General features: G+C 46.6%; 1 long non-coding RNA gene across 1 annotated transcript in view; it reads right to left on the reverse strand.

Annotated features, from left to right (window-relative positions):
* Nucleotides 1-18,643, reverse strand: part of LOC147685219 (uncharacterized) — a 113,157-nt gene that overhangs the window by 34,287 nt on the left and 60,227 nt on the right. The window contains exon 2 of the long non-coding RNA XR_015300413.1: nucleotides 10,686-10,782. This is a non-coding gene — a long non-coding RNA (uncharacterized LOC147685219). The remainder of the gene's footprint in view (nucleotides 1-10,685; nucleotides 10,783-18,643) is intronic.

The raw sequence follows: 18,643 nt of genomic DNA on the forward strand, positions 1-18,643 counted from the left end.
ACTTTGCCGGGTTTAGGCGCAGACCCAAGGTTGTCTCAAAATTCTGAAGCACCTCCAGACAGCGCTGGCCGGAGGTCTCCGGGTCAGTCAAGAAAAGCAGAACATCGTCCGCATAGAGGGCAATTTTGTCAATCTGGTGAGGGTCCCAGGACAACCCTCAGATTTGAGGGTCACTACGTATGAGGCATGCCAGAGGTTCCATTGTTAGCGTGAATAAAAGCGGCGAGATGGGGCATCTCTGACGGGTGCATCTGCGAATGGGGAATGCTTCTGAGAGGGCGCCATTGGTCAGGACCATTGCCTTAGGACTCGTGTACATGACTCGGATGAGATTTCAGAAGTGGGGTCTGAAGCCCATCATGGCCAATACATCCTCCAAGTAGCCCCAATCCACTGTATCAAAGGCCTTGTCAAAGTCTATTAGCAGCAGGGCCAAGTATGGGGTGAGCAGGTGACGATGGGCTAGGGCAAGATGGAGGCGCCGTATACAATGCCAAGTGCCACAAGCAGGCATGAAACCTCATTGGTCCGGATGGATCAGTTCATGCAGGAAAGGGCCAAAGTCGCTGCACCAACACCGTAGCAAAGATTTTCATTTCAGTGTTGACGAGAGAGATCGGGCAATACTTTGCGCAGGAAAGATAAGGTGGTTGGGTTTTCGGAATGAACACTATGGTGGCACGTCGGACTCCGGTGCAAAAGAGCCCAACTCTACCATATGTTGAAAGAGGTCGACCAGGTGAGGGACCAATACGTTGTGGTAATACGCGTAGTATTCCTGCGGAAACCATCAGGTCCCGGTGTCTTCCCAGAGTTGAGTAGGGAGATAGCGCCCTGGATCTCCTCAGGAGAAAGGAGAAGATCGAGGTCCGCTGAGGTGGTCTGGGGTAAGCAAGGGAGGGGGGCTCCGGTTCCATTCAGCAGGTCGGCTAGGGAGGCCCCGGGGGGCCTGGCAGAATAGAGCTAGGATTAGTAGCCCGCAAATGCTTGGGTGATAGCCACCGAGGTACGGTGGTAGGTACCAGCGGCGTCCCAGATTTCAGGAATAATTCTATTAGTTCTGGGGTAGGAGACCAGATTATGAAGCATCTTACCATTTTTGTCACCCCATCCAAGGACACGTGCCACGGAGGAGCACCAGAGCATCTTGGTCGAATCCAGGGAGATCTGACGGATCTCATCACGGAGCATCGCAGTTGTCTAGCTCCGGGGTGTCCACTATATCTCCCGAGGTCACTTCCAGCCAAGCGGCTTGTGTCTTGAGTTGGATCAAGCGTGCGTTTTGTTCCACCCGTTTCGCATGGACCAGGCCTCTAGCCACTTCACACAGGGTGGCCTTGCCGGCCTCCAAACGTGCCCGCAGAAGAGACTGAGCCCGAGTTGGTCGGAAAATAGTGTTTCAGCTCTACCGCAAGCGCATCCCTGAGGTCCGTGTCTTGCAAAAACCATGCATTGAACCTCCATACCAAGCACAGACCCCCAGAGGTGTGTCTCAGGTGAAGAGAGATAGCCCAGTGGTCCGAGATTCCCTGCGGGAGAATAGAGACACCAGAGACTAGCTGGCAATTGGTGACAGGAAGTAGAAGCAGGTCAATACAGGAGTAGGTATGATGGGCCGCTGAGGTGTGAGTGCATTGCTGCAGGCGGGGAAGCCAGATCCTCCACGTGTCACAAAAACCGACACAGGCAGCAAGACTTATGGCTGGTCCATGGCACCGTGCACAGCCGTGCGGAGCCTTGGCGGGACACCGATGCAGGGGATTCAGGGCTGGGTGCCGCCATTTTGATCCCTCGAGGAAAGGCAGACGGCACCTCGGCCGATGTGCTCCCCCGCAAGCTGCCAGGTCCGGAAAAACAGCAGGCAGGGAGCTCCTGTCCCTGGCAGGCACGCTGAAGAGGTAGTGGGGGTATTTGGGGCACTGATGGCAGCGGATCTCCACGCGGATGAAAGAGGGCTCCAGAGCACTATCAAAGTGCGACCTCCATCTTGATGCATTGGCCACACCACCTCGAGATTCCTAGCTAGGATCCTGGGTCTCCTCTACTCAACGATACAAGCCATTTTTTAGTGCCCTTTGCATTACAGAGCTCTTCAGAGAATCAAAGCGAAGTCTCTAAGAACAACACAATTCTAATCACAAATGACATCCTTAGACTAGGATTTGAGAAGTAACTGTTATGGTGGCTAAAGAATGTGGAAGCCTGGAATGGCAGAGCCATCTTTGGGGAAGCACCAGAGTTGATAATAGAATCAGATGCAAATTTCGAAGGGTGGGGTGCGAGATGTGGGGACTCATCAACAGGGGGTCGCTGGTCACAGCACCAGAAAGAACAGCATATCAACTGCTTAGAATTATTAACAGGTTCATTTGCAGTTCGATGCTTCACCCAGAATTCAATGAAAAGCTCTATAATGCTGTGCATGGACAGTGTGTCAGCAGTGAGATACGTCAACAAGATCGGGGGACCCCATTCCAAGGGTCTTATAGAGATAGCTAAAGGCTTCTGGGGCTATTGCTTGAACAAAGGGCTCTCAGTTATAGTGGAACACATTCCTGGTCTAAACAATGGTGTGGCAGACTTGTTCTGAAATTTCAAGGACTCAAGCAAGTGGGAACTATACAGAGGAATATTCATGTCCATCCAAGCCAAATGGTGTCCCTTCGGGACAGACCTTTTTGCAAACAGGCCAAACACACAGTTGAAGGACTTCTTCAGCTGGAATCCGGATCCTCGACCAGCAGGGTGGATCCCTTCCTTCAAGACTGGGAGGGTCTAAGGCCATATGCTTTCCCTCCGTTTGTCATTCTTCCATGGCTTCTCTAACATGTACCTTGGTACCTGCAGAGCATGGTAGTAGTAACGCCCTTTGGAGGTCTCAAGCATGGTTCCCAGTTATCCTGGAGATGACCATAGACTTTCCAGTCCTAATATCACCTTTCAGAGAAGTACTCTTGGGGCCAGAAGGCGAACCACTCCCCCTAATAGATCAAGGACCACTGGTTCTGATGGCCTGGAAGATTTCAGGCGACAACGGCAAATCCCAGGGCTTTTGCAAGATGCTTTTTGACTCATACCTGAAGCCTTAGCATCGAGAACGAGGAAGGCATATCGACTGGCATGGATCAAATGGGTTCGCTGGTGTCTTCAACGACACTACGATCCTGTTTCAGCGGATCTAGTTCATATCGTAAACTTCCTATCAGAACTATTTACCTCCGGCCTAAGTTACAGAACAGTTAATGTCAATAGATCAGCCATAGCTGCAGAACATTCCTTGGTTGATGGTGTCTCAGTGGGACAAAACCTCTTGGCGAAGAAAATCATGAGAAGTATGTGGGTCCTAAACCCTCCAATTAGAAAATACACTGCCTTAAAGGATGTTAGAAACATTTTACAAGTTTTATCTTCCTGGGGTGATAATGTAAACCTCTCTCTTAAATGTATTTCCTAAAACTTACAGTCGTACTATGCCTGGTATCATTTAGATGAACCTCACATGTTAAAGCTTTAGATGTTACTAGCAGGGAGTTTGTTTTTATCTCAAAAGGGCCAAAACTGTCATCCTCTATCTTCTACTCTTTCTTTGAAAGACTGTGTGTTGTGAAATGCCTAAAGGAGTGTGAAAAGAGAACTGAAAGTTTGAGAAGAGATGTAAGTCAACTTCTGATTTCACACAGATCTCCACATGAAGCAGTTTCATCTCCTGCGCTTGCGAGATGGATTAAAGAGGTTATGGGTGAGAGTGGCGTGGATGTTTCTATCTTTGGTGCACACTCCCTTAGAGGCACATAAGCTTCCAAGGCTTTTATTTTAGGTGGAGGGCTCCAAGATATTCTTCGAGCCACAGACTGGTCGAATGAAAGTATGTTTAAAAACTGCTATTTTTGACCAATTACAAATGTGATCGACAATGTGCTTAGTGCACTTGAAACTTGCATAATGTTAGCCTCTGTGTCATGTCATAAAATGTGGGGTTTTCACAGCCTGGGGGGAAGAAAATCTGGATTTTATTAAAGACATGGAGGCTAAGATTATTCCTCCACTTAATAACCCACCCTAAGGGTTATTTATATATTATTGACCTATTCTGTCTTTTCTTTTCCAGAATAGGATGTCTCCGAAATGGTTTGACAGGACTGGATCATTCCACATCAAAGTTTATGATGAGTTTTATTGAGTTTAGTTGTTCGCAGCACTTGGAAAGAAGGAAGATGTCTGCGTGTTGATGGACTATATACTATGTTAGAATTCTGCTTATAGTCGGCATCGGTTCAGTGAATCAGTGGACATTTTATCTTTTGTTTGACCGCTGACTGACTAGTGAGGCGACACTCCTCCACCATTACGGAGGATCAGCTCTGCTCACCTATCCTTAGAGCACCCTAATGCACATTTTTGTGGGGATACAAAGAAGTGTATGTTATAAAATAGCCATATAGATATTGGAAAAGAGCAGAAGTATTTGCTCTTTGAATGTTCCCTGCAAATCACAATCAAGGCTCAATTTCCTCTTTCTGCTTGTTTCTACTTACCTACCATCTGAAAACTGTGATGTGCATCAACAACCCTTGAAACAGCAGAATTATTATCCCTGTGTAAAATTATGCTTTACATTAAATAACACCATGTTTCCTTGTATCTTGTTGTCATAGTGAAGACTTTTCTTGAAATTCCAGATTTCATAATATGGTAAAGGAAATTAATGTGCGAGTAATTTGCAAATATATTGAGTCAATTTATTAGATTTTCTCTGTTGAGGATAACATTTCATGAGGTGGTTAGATTTATGGACTGACAGTGTGGGTCCAAAATATTGAGTACTGAATATTGCGCTTCCCTAATATAATATTGTTAGAACTGGGGGTCTCTAGTTGACAGAGGTAGGTACCACTGTCCAAATAGGGACCCTTGCTTCTAGTCAGGGCAAGGAGATAACCCTCTGAGATAACCCCTGCTTACCCACTAGGTAACTTGGCACGAGCAGTCTAGGCTAACCAGAGGCAATGCGTGAAGTATTTGTACCAACACTCACAGTAACACAGTGAAAACACCACAAACTGACTCCACAACAGTTTTAAAAAATAAAGGTATTTAATCTAAACTACACAAGACCAAAACGACAAAAATCCAACATACACAGTTCAAGAATATGGTTTCAAAAGAGTTCTTAAGGTTGTAATGTAAGTTCTTTAAGTTGCGATAAAATAATCCACAGATGCGTGAAAAGTTCACAGTTGCGTCACGTTTACTCACAGTACCTTTTAGTTGCAACAAAGTTCCAAAAGCAGAAGCTTGTGCGGTGGAAAACAAGCGATGCGTTGCTCCTGAGACCCTGGGGAGGTGATGCGACAGCCCCGCAGCAGCAGCGGGCGTGTTGCGACGAACCCGGTCTGTATGGGGAGGAAGGCCACTTGTATGGATTCCGGTGCGTTGGTTCCGTAGGAAGTTTGTTCTTGCAAAGGCACGATGAGACAATCTCGTAGGGGCTGTGACGATCTCCGGGGCGACGAGGCGCGGTCCAGCGGTGATCCTCTCTCTCGCAGCTCCTCGATGTGATGGTTCTGTGACGATGCTCGCTGCGACGTGATGCGGTCCGCTAGCAATCGGTGCAGCGATCTCACCCAGCGACGACAGGCTCTGCGACAGCACTCGCAGCGATGTTCAACTTTCCCGCACCGGTCTGGTGCGTCCCGCAAACGAAGGATGCAACTGCTCTACCAGCAGCAGTCAGGCGCTGCGACGATCTCGACCTTCGTAGCGGCGGGAAACTCTCGCACTGTCGGGGATGCGCTCCGCAAGCAAGCGATGCGACACTTTTCACTTGCAAAAGTCTCTCAAGCTTAGCTTCAGGCTTCCCAGCACAGGTACAACTTCCAGAGGCCCCACAATTGGATCCAGCACTCTATGAAGGACAGAACTCTCTCAGCAGAGTTCAGAGAAGTTGGGGGTGAAGTCCTTTTCTTCCTGGGACTTCAGAACAGGGAGCCAGCTCTTCTCAGGCCCTTGGAGATTCCTTCAAGACAGGGGACACAGTACCACAGCTAAGTCCTTCCCCTCTCCTTGGCAGAAAAGCAACAGCAGGTCAGTCCAGCAGAGCAACAGCAGGACAGTCTTCCTTCTTCAGAGTCAGCTTTCTCCTTGGCAGAGGTTCCTTCTTGATTCCAGGATGATCTAATTTTCTGTTGTCAGGGTCCTGTACTTATACCCCTAAAAGTCTTTGTTCTCTTTGTGCAAGTGGGCCCTGAGCCCGGTCTGAACCAGTTCCGGGTGTCTCCTGAGTACTTTGTTTTCCTGGCTGCTCCTTTCCTTTCAGAGTGAGGGGCAGGGTCGTCAGCCGCCCAGCAGGAGATGGAGCCAGCATTGTGGCAGGCAGGCACAGCCCTATTCAGGCCCAGGTGCTAACTCCTCCCACCACTCAGGTTGCAAATTCAGTCATTCAGCCTAGGGCTGACTCAGCCAGCCTCCTGGGGAATCCCCAGCCCCTGTCACTCTCAAACCAGACAGCCAATACACAAACAGGCCAAGGCACACAGTAGGGTCAGACAAGAGAACAGCAACTTTCTAAAAGTGCTGTTCTCAAACACAGGATTTAAAAACAACCTTTCCTAAAAGAGGTGTTATTAAATTCTGAGTTCAGGGATACTAGATACCTATGTCCTATCTTGTTCCTATGGGAGGAAATGCTGGAAGTCACTGTAGCCAGCATCCCCCATGTTAATCTATGGAGTCTCGGTTGGTGAAGTCATGGTGGCAAAAAGAAGGAGGCAAACTGTCTGTATCAACTAACTCACCCTCAGAATTCTTTTCAAAATATTCAGGGGCCTCTCCATTAACACCCATTAGACTGTTACTCCAGCCCTGATCACTAGCTGTCTTTATTAGGGCAACATGCTTTACGGAAGCAGTCCTGAGTACCTTGTAAAGAGGGTTTACATTGTACAGAACACTGCCACCTTCCTGGTTTGTAACCTTGCTGCTTGCACCTCAATGGCTCCTCAACTCAAGGTTCTAAATTGTCTACATATTCATAAATGTGTCACCTTTATGTTGCTTGTCACATGCAAGTAGCAATTTATGGCACTGGTCCTCACTATTTGAGTTGCAGGGTTGCCCTATACGGCCTGACTAGAGCTCTCTGCTCCAGTACACTTCATCTCGCAGTTATTGCATGCATCCACCACGTGTACTGAAGGATGTCCCTTCTCTTACCTGGTGGCTTAAACCTGGAAACTTTTGCCTCAGAACCCATCTTACCATCAATTTATTATCTTAAAAATAAATGGAAGAACTTGATGTTTTAAGATCGCCGCAGACGTTCTTTTTTATTTCCAGTTTCTCTCTTCAGAGTTCTAGTGAGCCTGGATACCCCTCCTGAGGTGGGTTTAGCGCCTTTCAAAGACTTGCAGTATAACATAAAATGTATTTTCAGCCACATAAAAGTGTATCTGCTAGAAATAAAGGCTGCAGAGGGGTGACAAGATTGCCCCATTCTACACCAGAGACATTGTACCCTAGTCATCACTGGGGAACTCCTACATAATATCCCTTGAAATCTGTAACTTCTAAAATTTCACTTAATTTTATTAAGTGAATTTAAAATGGTCAAGTTTTGGGTATAGACCTGTTACAACGCATTCGTTACTCCGCACTACCATTACAACGCGACTTTTACAACGCATACCATTACAACGCATTGCGCTGGGGGGCGCTCTAGGATAGGGAATAAGTATAATTTACTATCCAACACCTTCCCTAGGGTCCACGGGGACTGGAGTTAGAATAGTAAATTATACTTACCACTATCCAGCACCTCAAAGCGCTATGCGTTGTAATGGTATGCGTTGTAATGGTCGCGTTGTAATAGTAGGTAGTTGTAACGGTATGCGTTGTAACATGGTACATCCCAAGTTTTGTGCTCGTTATATGCATTTGACTGACACAAATTAAACATACATTTACGTAAGATTTAAGATGATATCTCTCGGCTCTCCCACATTCTGAGTACCCCCCACTGCTGGATACCTCAATATGACTTCGTCCTGAACCCTGAAACAAACGTATCCTCTTAACTCAAATCCCCTGACCTCACAGTTATGTTAGGGTGGTTAGCCTTGCGGCTATGAATGCAACCCCTGACTCGCCCAAACCTGGAGTCCTTGTAACCTGAACTCCTTGGGGTTCATCCTTGATGACAACTTGCTTTAGCATATGCCTAAAAATCAGACAGCTAACAGTGTTTGGTATCAGCTGAAGTTCCTAAAAGGCGTCAATACCTACATCTCTACTATAGACATTCAGATGACCAATCAAGTTCTGGTTCTCCCTCGAATGAACTAAAGCAACATCATCCTGGCAGGCCTATCTAACACTCACCTGTCCGTATTTCCCTTGCAAGTCAATGCACCCTCAAAGTTCTTTTTAATTCTTACCCCTGGTGGTGCAGCAAGTATGCGGTAGCCTTTCCTTACTCGTCAGGAGCAGATCCAGTTAGCTTCCACACTCGTACAGGCAGATGCAGCTTCAAAAGCAGTTACAGCCGGATTGGGCCGTCAGGCACAGATACTTGAGGTGGGTCCAGCCAGGGATCAGTTGGAAATGACGGAGGGATTTTTAAATAGTTTTTAGATCTAGCAACCTTGATGAAATTTTAGGAATTCATATTACACATGTAAATTTGTTCTGCTTGTATGGTTTGTTTTACAAATCGAATAAATGCTTTTGAACTGAACTGAACTGACTGAGGGACCCTCTACCGTGTGGGCTGCTGCTCCTATCTTGCCCTCAGATAGCAACCCCATTCTGGATGCCCCTCAGTCTTTGGGAAATACTGGTCCTCTCTCCTCCTGGACTATCTGAAATGCTGCAGGGCCAGACAGACTCCTTCCCTCTGTCTGTAGGCAGGCTTCTTGCCACGCAGGTCCTGGGTCATGAAGGACTTGGATTTGGAACACAATTGGATGGTTTGGGTCCCACTTTTATACTCATTTCTAGACTTGGTGATGTGAATCCACTGTCTGAAAATTCTGAACTATTTTGGGGTGATTCTCTATTCAGATGTCCTTCTCACCATGTTCTCTAGACAAAGCCATTGTGCAAGAGTGATGCATCTTATGGTACGTAGCACAGGGGCTGTCTCCAGACTGGAGTACCCAAGGCACATGCAAAATGAAGTGTGTGGTATCTGTATCTGGGTGTTATCAGCCTCTCTGAAGTAGAAATCAAGGATGGAAAAAAAGTGTAGGCCTGACCTAGAAACTTCCTCGCCTAGTGAAATAGAAAATGAAGGCCCACCCTTAAGCCATGCAATCAACACATTGCCAGTGTGCAGGAAGAACCAGTCAACAGACCCTTGCTAAAAAATGTACTGATGGGAATTTGTAAAGGTAGCCTTTACTCCATCCTCCACACTTCAGTATTCAGATCTGCACTGCCGGTAAAAGAAACGGAGTCAATACACTTCCTCTGTCCTAGGAAACAGGCTTCATGCTCAATCTTGTGTCAAACCAAGACAGGAACAAAATGTTTCAATATTTAGGCTCATTCACACACAGAGCCGCACAACGGCATATGTTGTGTACGCTTACAAACCATGCACATGCCCTTGGCATGTATAGTTGATGCCAAATCAAGATTCTGGGCAAACTCACGATGGCAAAACTTTAAATAAGAATGATGTAACACAGATGATAGGGTCTGGCCACACTATCAGTTTCAATAAACACAGTATGCTCTCTCAATTACTTTAAGTGCTAAGCCCAGGACAGGGGTAGTAGTCTTCTTTTTGATATGAGTGCACGCATGTTGCAACCATCAAATTGACAGGACTAAGACTTCACATAGTCCTAGGCCTCTGTGAAAATGCTTATATTAGTGTGACACTAGGGCCAAAATAAATGCAATATACACATCCATTTGGGTACTCAGGGCAGTGGAACATGCCTGAGTACCAGGCAGGGATGATTCCTGCCCCAACAGCTGGGGTACAGGGTGCATGTATGGAAAAATACAGACAGCATGGCTCCTGGTACAATCACAATGTCTGCACATGTGAACCCCCAGCCTCCATTCAGAAGAAAGGGGGAAGGGCTCTGATGAATGTCCCAGGCCCACTCACCTTACCTCCTAAATGGTTCCCTCGGAGGTATGCAAAATAATCTCAACTTGCAGTTGTTGGACATAAGGTTCGTCTGCTTCCCCCACCCCGTACCAATGCGACCTCTGCAGCATCCCCCGCATCTCAATGTCCAACCACGGAAACCTACATTTGCCTACCTTTGTGTCCACTGTAGCTATTAGTGTGAATTCAGGAATACAGCATGGGCCTTGCAGCACCTTCTGCAGTGCTAACAGTCGGTCGGGTTTCTTGCACAAGTAGCATCAGATTCATATACTTTTCCCTATACTATGGGCCAAGGATCGTATTTAAATTAAGTTTCTGCTATTCCCACATATGTTTAGTTATCAGATGTGCACCTACCAATGCCAGCTTTAGTTGTCTGTTAGATCTTTATAGACAGCCACAATATGTCCTTAATCATTCCTTGACTTAGAAACATCTTATTACAGTTATGCAGCAAGAGGCATTGCGTATTTACAGTTATTTATTACTGGGGCAAACATGATAAATATTTAAACAACACATGAAAGGATTTGAAATAAATAGTATTATTCTAGAGACTTACCAGAGCATATAAGTATCACGCTACAGAGGACATATCCAATCGCAAACGATGCATCTTCGAGTTTGTCTTTCTGATTTCCAGATGTCTGAGTTCTTGGCTGTGAACAGAGTGTGAGACGTTAGAACCAAGAAATGACGATGGCAATCGTTTTCGGGTTTATAATGATTTTTTTTCCCCAAACTCCACTAACATGCAACACCAACGCAGCAAGAACAGCAGCAGCAGTGCAAACACGCCTGATACAAGAAACTGCTGTGGGGAGTCGGGCGGGTGACAGGGTGATTGGGCCCTTCACACTCAGGGAGCAGGTCAGTGCTTGATTGGTGCTTTTGAATGAAGCTGGAGCCTACCGTCACTCATTTTGCGGACCGGCACTTATTTTCCCACAACAAAATTTGATCCAGAGCAACAGAAAGAACAAGCATTGGCAATGAAATAGGTCTCGCATTTACACAAGTTTGAGCTATTGACATTGCAAATAACAATGCCTTTTATTTTTGTTTTCCCTTTTTAAAACAGAACTAAACAGCATTGTTATTTACAATGCCACTAGCTTAAACTTGTGTAACTACGAGACCTATTGCATTGCAAATGCTTGTTAAAGCAGGACGAGTATTGCGAGTCGGAGTAAACAATCCAGTCCGGATAGGCAGTCCCAAAAGGAGACAGGGAGATAACAAGAGGGACTAAGAGAAAGACACGGGGAAGTATCACTACACCCCCCCCCCTCCCGCCAACTATAAACAACAGATGCCCAGGATGCCTGAGTTCTCACAGGAGGTGGGGAGGTATCTTTTCCTTCACGCCACCACCAAGTTTCGGCCCTGTCTTGGCTCTCTGTATTAATTTGTTGGCTCGCCCATTTCAGGTTACTTACATACAACACTGTAATAGTACAACCCCAGATGTGAAGAGATGTAGTGGGGGGCTTCTGTTTGTAGTGTAAACAATCTACACCTTTGTAGGCCAGTGTACAAGAATGGAGAGAAAAATCGTGCGACCGACTGAGAAAGAACGTTGTTGTTTAAAGTACTCACTCAAACAAGAACCCAATCGTAACATTCTTGCTAATGAGCACACACATTAACCGTGTGCCAGCTGCGCGTGTAAATCAGGCACTGAGCGGTGTTCGTGCCCAAAGGCACTTCTCAGCAGACAGGCAGATAGATGACTTAATAAGGAACTGCTCTAAATGAGTCGTTGTTAAATGCTACTTTTGTTCCTGTGCACAAGGGCAGATTGGCACTGCGGGTATTCGGGCATGGGCCGAAGGCCGGTGTCTCTGTGCCCTCTGTGGGTCATTTTTTTCTCCCCTTTCCCAGTCCACAGAGAGTACTCACTGTGGACTAGAAAGGGGAGAAAAAAAAACGTCCCACAGAGGGCACGGAGACAGAGAAATGAATGCAGCTTCCCTGTGCGGCCATTCAGCGATTATCCCCTGTGGCCTCTCTTCACCCTCTGCCATGCAAAGCAATTACGCTGGGGGTGGGTTGGGGAGACGTGATTGTTTGCAAATATCTGCCTCCTGGGGGCCAGGTGTTGCTCAGGCCTTTGAGCCATTTTCACCTCGGCCCCCCTGGGGCACACGCAGCTCTGAAACAGTGTTAGTTTAACCACCTCGCCCACAGCCCTTCACATTCAGGGCATAGTGGGCAGGAAGAATGGGTCTCGCTGTGGGGGCCAGGTGATTTTTGTAACTTGCACCATCTTCACCTCAGCCTCCCCCCGGATAACGCGCCCTGGCTAACGTGGATGACCCAGCAGCTGTGTTTTGTGCTCCCTGCCCGGACATTTCCCTGAGGCCTGGAGGGCTGGGGAGGGCTGATTAATTTACTAATTGCAGGGGCCTTACTGCTGTTCATGTGCTCCTGAGCTGAAGGTCTGGGAGGGCTGAGTAGGTTAGTAATATCAGGGGCTTCCTGCTTATTAGGTGCTCCTTCGCTGGAGGGATGGAATAATTTTGTGACAGAAAGGGGCCTTGCTGTTTTTGTAGTTGCTCAGCATGTAGGCCATTGTCACCTTGGCCCTATGTCCTGGGCAAGAACAGTATCCTCCCACTTTCATTCCTTGTCTGTGCCAGGGGCATTTTATGGATTTTGGGGGCCCTGGGCCAAACATATTTTTGGGGCCCCTGTTCGGAACAGATTTAAATTTATGATCCAATTTCACATCTTTGATGCCCTCTTTCAGCTGGTCACTGGACAGTGCACTACCATACTTGTCCAAATTCTTAATGTATTGACATCTAATATTCAAGGACATTGACGTGTTTTTTCACTATTACAACACAGTAGCAGCTCACTAAAATTACAAAAAATAATCTCAGTGACATCCTCCCATTTCTCATATGTGATGACCTGTTTGATCTCAAAGACATTTTTTTATGGATGTTGCATGAAACATAAACACATTTTTCTGCAAAATCTCTGATAGGTTCTTACTCATCGCCCATATTAAAAATACATTTAAAAAAATGGTATTTAAAACAATCTGTTTAAGGAGTATGCATTGTCATTAGGGCAAGATTCTCTGCAGAGCAGAGCTGGCTCTATCAGGGGGCTCCCTGAAAGGCTGGGTCCCTGGGCCAGAGCCCACATTGCCCATGCCTTAAAATTTCTCTGGTCTGTGCATAGGCATATGTGGCCTGATGCCAGAGTTGCAGAGATGGGGATTCAAGTTTGAGTCCCAGCATCTGCTCAACAACCTGTGATTCTGGGCTTAATTTACTAAATATTTCTCTACAAATTAGACCTCAAAGTGTAACCAAATGGTGTTTCATGAAAGGGCACGCCCCTTGAATGTGGGCCACGCCCCTTAAATGTGGACCACGCCCCTTGATTGTGGGCCACTTTTTACGTCAGTGCCCGGGCCAAATTGTGATCCCAATCCGACCCTGCCTGTGCATTACATGATAGCTAAAAACTGAGATCGGGGGTAACTTATGTTCACCCTTTCCTGCTTTCCTAATGCCAATGCAGTTTTAGGACACCGCAGAACCCGTTTTTAAAGTGACACAATGAGAAGGCCGGTAAAAAATGTTATTTACAACAAGGGGTGGTGAGGGACAGAGTCTCTGAATTAAGCAGAAAGCTATCACCCAGTCAAGAGATCAGGGCTAGATCCAACACCGTTTTTTAGCTCACTGCACCATCCCAGTTTCAGAACCTGGCTGTATGCAAATTAGTCTGTTCCTGTCCCAGTGCATGATGGGAACAGGGCAAACCAAACTACAAAAGCCAATTCTTACACTGGGAAGGAAACGAGCTCCCGGGGGACATGAGTCCCTTTCTCACTGCTCCATCAGGATTCAAGCAAGCCGGGCCGAAGACGGCTGAAATGCCAGAAACCGGTCCCCGGTAGCTTGTCTCCTTTCTGGTGAAGAATTGGCTTGGTTGTTTAGTCTGCCCTGTTCCCATGATGCACTGGGCCAGGGACAGACTGATTTGCATATAGCCATGCTCTGAGCTGGGATGGGGCAGTGAGATAAATAACGGTGATGGATCAAGCCCTGATCTTTGGACTGGGTAAGAGTGGTCTGCTCAATTCAGACACTCTGTTCATCACCACCCCCTTTTCTGAATCGGTAAAAAATGTTGGCACCCTCCTTCCTTTTGCTCCTCCCCCTTGTCCATGGTGGGGCTGCAAGCATGAAAGTGACAAAGTCTGGTATTGGGCTGGAGCACTGGCTGCAACAGGAGTCGAGGTAGCGCCGTGTGTGCTGCGGCAGAGGTTGTGAGAGCTACCCCAATATAGGAAAAAACGCAAACACTATAGAGCGGACACTGCATCCGGTGAAAATGAAACAAAGCATACAAAGGGCATTGATGGGGAGAGGGGAACAATGGCTCCCGCAGATTTCTTAAATGCGAGGAGTACATGCAGCAGTAGGGGGGGGACAGGAGCATATTTAAGTGAAAGCGCGGCATTTGGCGCTTTTTACAAATAAAAAAAAGTTAAAGTAAATACAGCGAGCAACATATAAATAAAGCTGTGCTTGCCATGACACTGAAAGCGCAGGTTAAATAAAGGTTGTGTGACATTTCTGTGTTTGTTTGTGTTTTTGTGAGATCAGAGCGGAGGAGCCCTGGTCAAGAGAGGCGGTGTGGGTCAGGGGAGGGGGCGCCATTGGCCCCTTTGTGCACGATAACTCGCAGTAACTGTGAGCAGAGGTAGCAAAGGGAGTGCGCACAAAAGGGGGCTTTTGTGCTGGGCTCCCAGAGACAGGGCATGACAGGCAGCAGCAGATTTAGTAGCGGACAGCAAGGCACTCCATGAAAAGACACAACAGCGCATTCCACAGCTCTGTTCCACCGCTGAGCTGCGCTGTGGAACCTGCAGGTAGAGCATCAGCCGCCAAGAAGGATCGGCAGAGTGTTGACACAGCTGGTGTGAGGCTGCGTTTGCCTGGAACCTGGTGCCGCCATTATATTGAACAAATTTCAATATAAGAGTTACTGAATTTGACCTTCAACTCGGGCACGTGCTTAGTTGTAACTATTCTCTGACCATGCCTGACCTGTTTAGGATCAGGCAGGGTCAGAGAATAGTTGCAAGTAAGCAACTCTGGCACCTGCTTTATTTATATCTGTAAGCGCTTCCTGTTGAGGTTTAATTTTTGTTACAGGAGCATCATGCCACAAGGAAGCCTGCCCTTCATATTTATCCAAGAAGACGCCATCGTTTTGTGTGATACCTCTACTCACCTAGAGTACTTTCTACTGGCTAATCAGTAAGTGCTACCTCGCTGGGTAAATGAATAGTGCTTTTCCTACACTACAGCTGCATAAAGTGCCAGAAGAGTGGTTTCCAGTGACCATGTGTGTGTAACTGCCATCGCGCCGAAGGGCGCAGGGGTCCGTTGAGTGAGCTGGCCATCCCAAAATAAAAAAATCTGGCGCTCGCGAATTTGCTAATTTTCTGCAATTTCGCGAGATTCGCGGTTCGCGAAATTGCCGAAAATCCGCAAATTTCGCAAGCGTAACGGATTTTTGGCCCATACTTAGAAATGAGTATGGACCCTAAAGTTTCAATTTTGAGTTAAATAGTTAGGGAAAAAGGGTATAAAAGAGCCTGTATGAAAGAGGGAAAAAGTTAGTTCCATGAATTTTACTGCGCACCACGACATGCTGTTGGTCTGAACAATTTTTGGTGAGAAAAGACTTTGAAATATTTTTGGACTTTAAATTTTGATGGGGCAAAGAATTGAATGCGGAGTCCGTTTGGGAGGTCGACATCAATGAGGTTAGAAAGACAGTCAGCTTGGGAACCTGTTTCGTTGCAATTCTGTCATCGTCTATGGCAGACCAGTAATATGTTTTCAAAATTTTCTATTTCTTGAATGTTTAATAAATGCTAAAAATTTTCTTATCGAAATGATATTTTCTTTAGTGACTGAATTTAGATAAACGCTTGCAGCAAAATTATCTGAGTCTGTGTTCCTTTAAAATAAAAGTCATGACAAAGTGAATAATAAAATAATGGGAACATTGTGATTGAGCTGGTCTTAATCTCCATCAACTAACTTCTACTAGCTGGTCCATCGACCAAAACAGTGGGGTGCCTTGATGTTATTTCCTAATATTTTTAGAGAAAGGGAATATGTACATATATGTATAGAATGTATAGAATTTTAGATCTAGACTAATAAGGTACTCCGCTGTCCACCAGCTCGCCTTCTGTTCTCACTAATTCAGGAACAGTGTGGTGTGTGAATGTGCGACTTGCTGTGTTATGGGCCCCATCGATGAGTAAAATAAGTCAGATCCTGGGTTAAGTGAGATGAGTTGGGAGGGTTGTTTGAGAGCCGCGCTGGATCACAGGTTCCTGTGCCACCGGAGCATCACAAAAAGTGACGCACTGGGGGCACAAGGGGCATATAAATAAGCCTCAGTGAATGCAGAACTATTTATGCCTTTGAGTTAGAGTTGTTATTAAATTTGTTTGTGTTTTAGGTGTTGTTATTTTTGGTATAATCATTCTGAGGTTCTAAATATTGAATTTATGTGCAGGTAAAGTTTACATGGCTGTTGTGCAAATTATGGATTGCATACCCAACCATCACTTGTGCATTTTAGTGGTGCTTCTGTGTAATTCACTTGTATAATTGCACTTTAACTGTGGCTATTTGAGTGAACTTTTAATGTTGTTTTTCTTAAAGTCACTGGTCATATAGCATACATTAGGTACTATTTAAAGTCTCTGGTTATATAGCATACATTTGGTACTATCTGGAGTGCAGCCATGAAAACAGTGAGGCTGGTACAGATTGGGGTTGTGTGAAAAAAAAAAAACAATTACCTCTTCGCGGCCCCATCTCTCCTTCATCATCTCTCCTCCGCTTCTCTTCTAGATGAGTCCCAGAATGGAAGCAGGACGCACACAGGCTCCCCTAAGCCAATCACAATGCTGCTCTCTCCAGCATGACAGCAGCTTTGTGGCTGGTGTGAGCGCCATGGTTCAGCACTCAGACAGGGACTGGGAGCCTGTGCATGTTCTCCACCTAAGCTGTCCAATACAGCCAGGTGGAGAACATACTAAGTGCGCATGACAGTTTGGCCGGCCCAAGACTGCTGGCCAAACCCTCTTGCGCACTTAGAAACTTCCCCAACCACACCTCTCCATGCTCTGTGAGCAGCTCACCTCAGCCTCGTCCTGCTAATCTGTCTTAGCAGGGAAAATTATAAATGATAATATCATCGTGTCATTATCATTTTAGCTTTTCTTTTTTGCATTGCTGAAAAGCAGTTGTGCTATGCTCCTTCGCCTTAGGGCCGTAGCTTTTTGCGGCCATCAGCGGTGGCAGAAGCAAGGACTCCAAGGCCCGGGGACCAGCGGGGCCTCAAGCTACCCGGCAGCCCCCCCCCCTCAATACCAGGGACTACAACAGCTTCTCGCGCCGTAGCTTTGTGCGGCCATCAGCGGGGGCAGAAGCGAGGACTCCAAGGCCCAGGGACCAGCGGGGTCTCAAGCAAACCGGCAGCCCCTCCCCCTCACTATCGGGGGTATTTAATTGCCGGCAGACTCCCGGGACACGCGCGGGCGCACGCCGGGCTAAGCCCGGGAAAAGGGCGGGCCGTCCGCAGCCGTCCGAGGCCGGGCTGGGCCATCCCTCTAAGCACCTCATTAAGGTGAGTGACAGTAAGCACTATGGGGAGACGTACAGTTACATCAGGTCCAAAGACCTCCACTACCACTTCCATTGAAAGCATGCTCGAAAAAGCTGTTAGCATGGTCTCATCGGAGATCGAACTAACTGAAAGGAGACTTTCTATGGGCCAACCGGCACCTCAATTGCATTTGTCTGGAGGAGCAGAGCAGGGTAATTTAATTGCCCCTCTCCCATTATCACCTAATGTAATAATTACCATCCCCAGTCAGTGAGAAATGTTGCCTGAGGGCTTTGAGATTGATGAGGAGGATGTGGAAAGTTCTGAACGCCAACTACGGCCTCAAGTTAATGCTAGTATTGGAAATTTGGCCCTGGTCACTAAAATAGTGGGGAGAAAAAAAAGGAAGAGAGGTATGTCAAAACCCACTAGCAGTAAGAGGAAACAACCACCCTGCCTAAAAACCCAATCCACTCCATTGAGTATGTGGAGACGAGGATTCACTGTCGTGACAGCGAGCCCAATTGAGCAAACAAATGACAGTACCGTAGACTTGACCACATCAGAAGCTGCAGTTAACTCCATCTACACTCAAACGGAGTACACAACTGCCCATGGTACTCGTGAAAGGTTGGGCGATATTCTAATTGACACTATAATGGACTCTGTTTATGATTGTTTAAAAATCTTGGAAGACAAACAATGTAACGCTCTTTTTAAATGTCTGGACAGATTGGAAAACCTGGTTAAGAAACCAGATATGCAGAAAAAAGCTGTTACTATTGATAAAATCAGGGGGGGGGAAAATCAGCATTCAAAAATCAATGGAGACAATTGATCAGGGCATATCAA

This window comes from Lissotriton vulgaris, chromosome 10 (assembly GCF_964263255.1).
Source record: "Lissotriton vulgaris chromosome 10, aLisVul1.2, whole genome shotgun sequence".
NCBI classification, from domain to species: Eukaryota; Metazoa; Chordata; class Amphibia; order Caudata; family Salamandridae; genus Lissotriton; species Lissotriton vulgaris.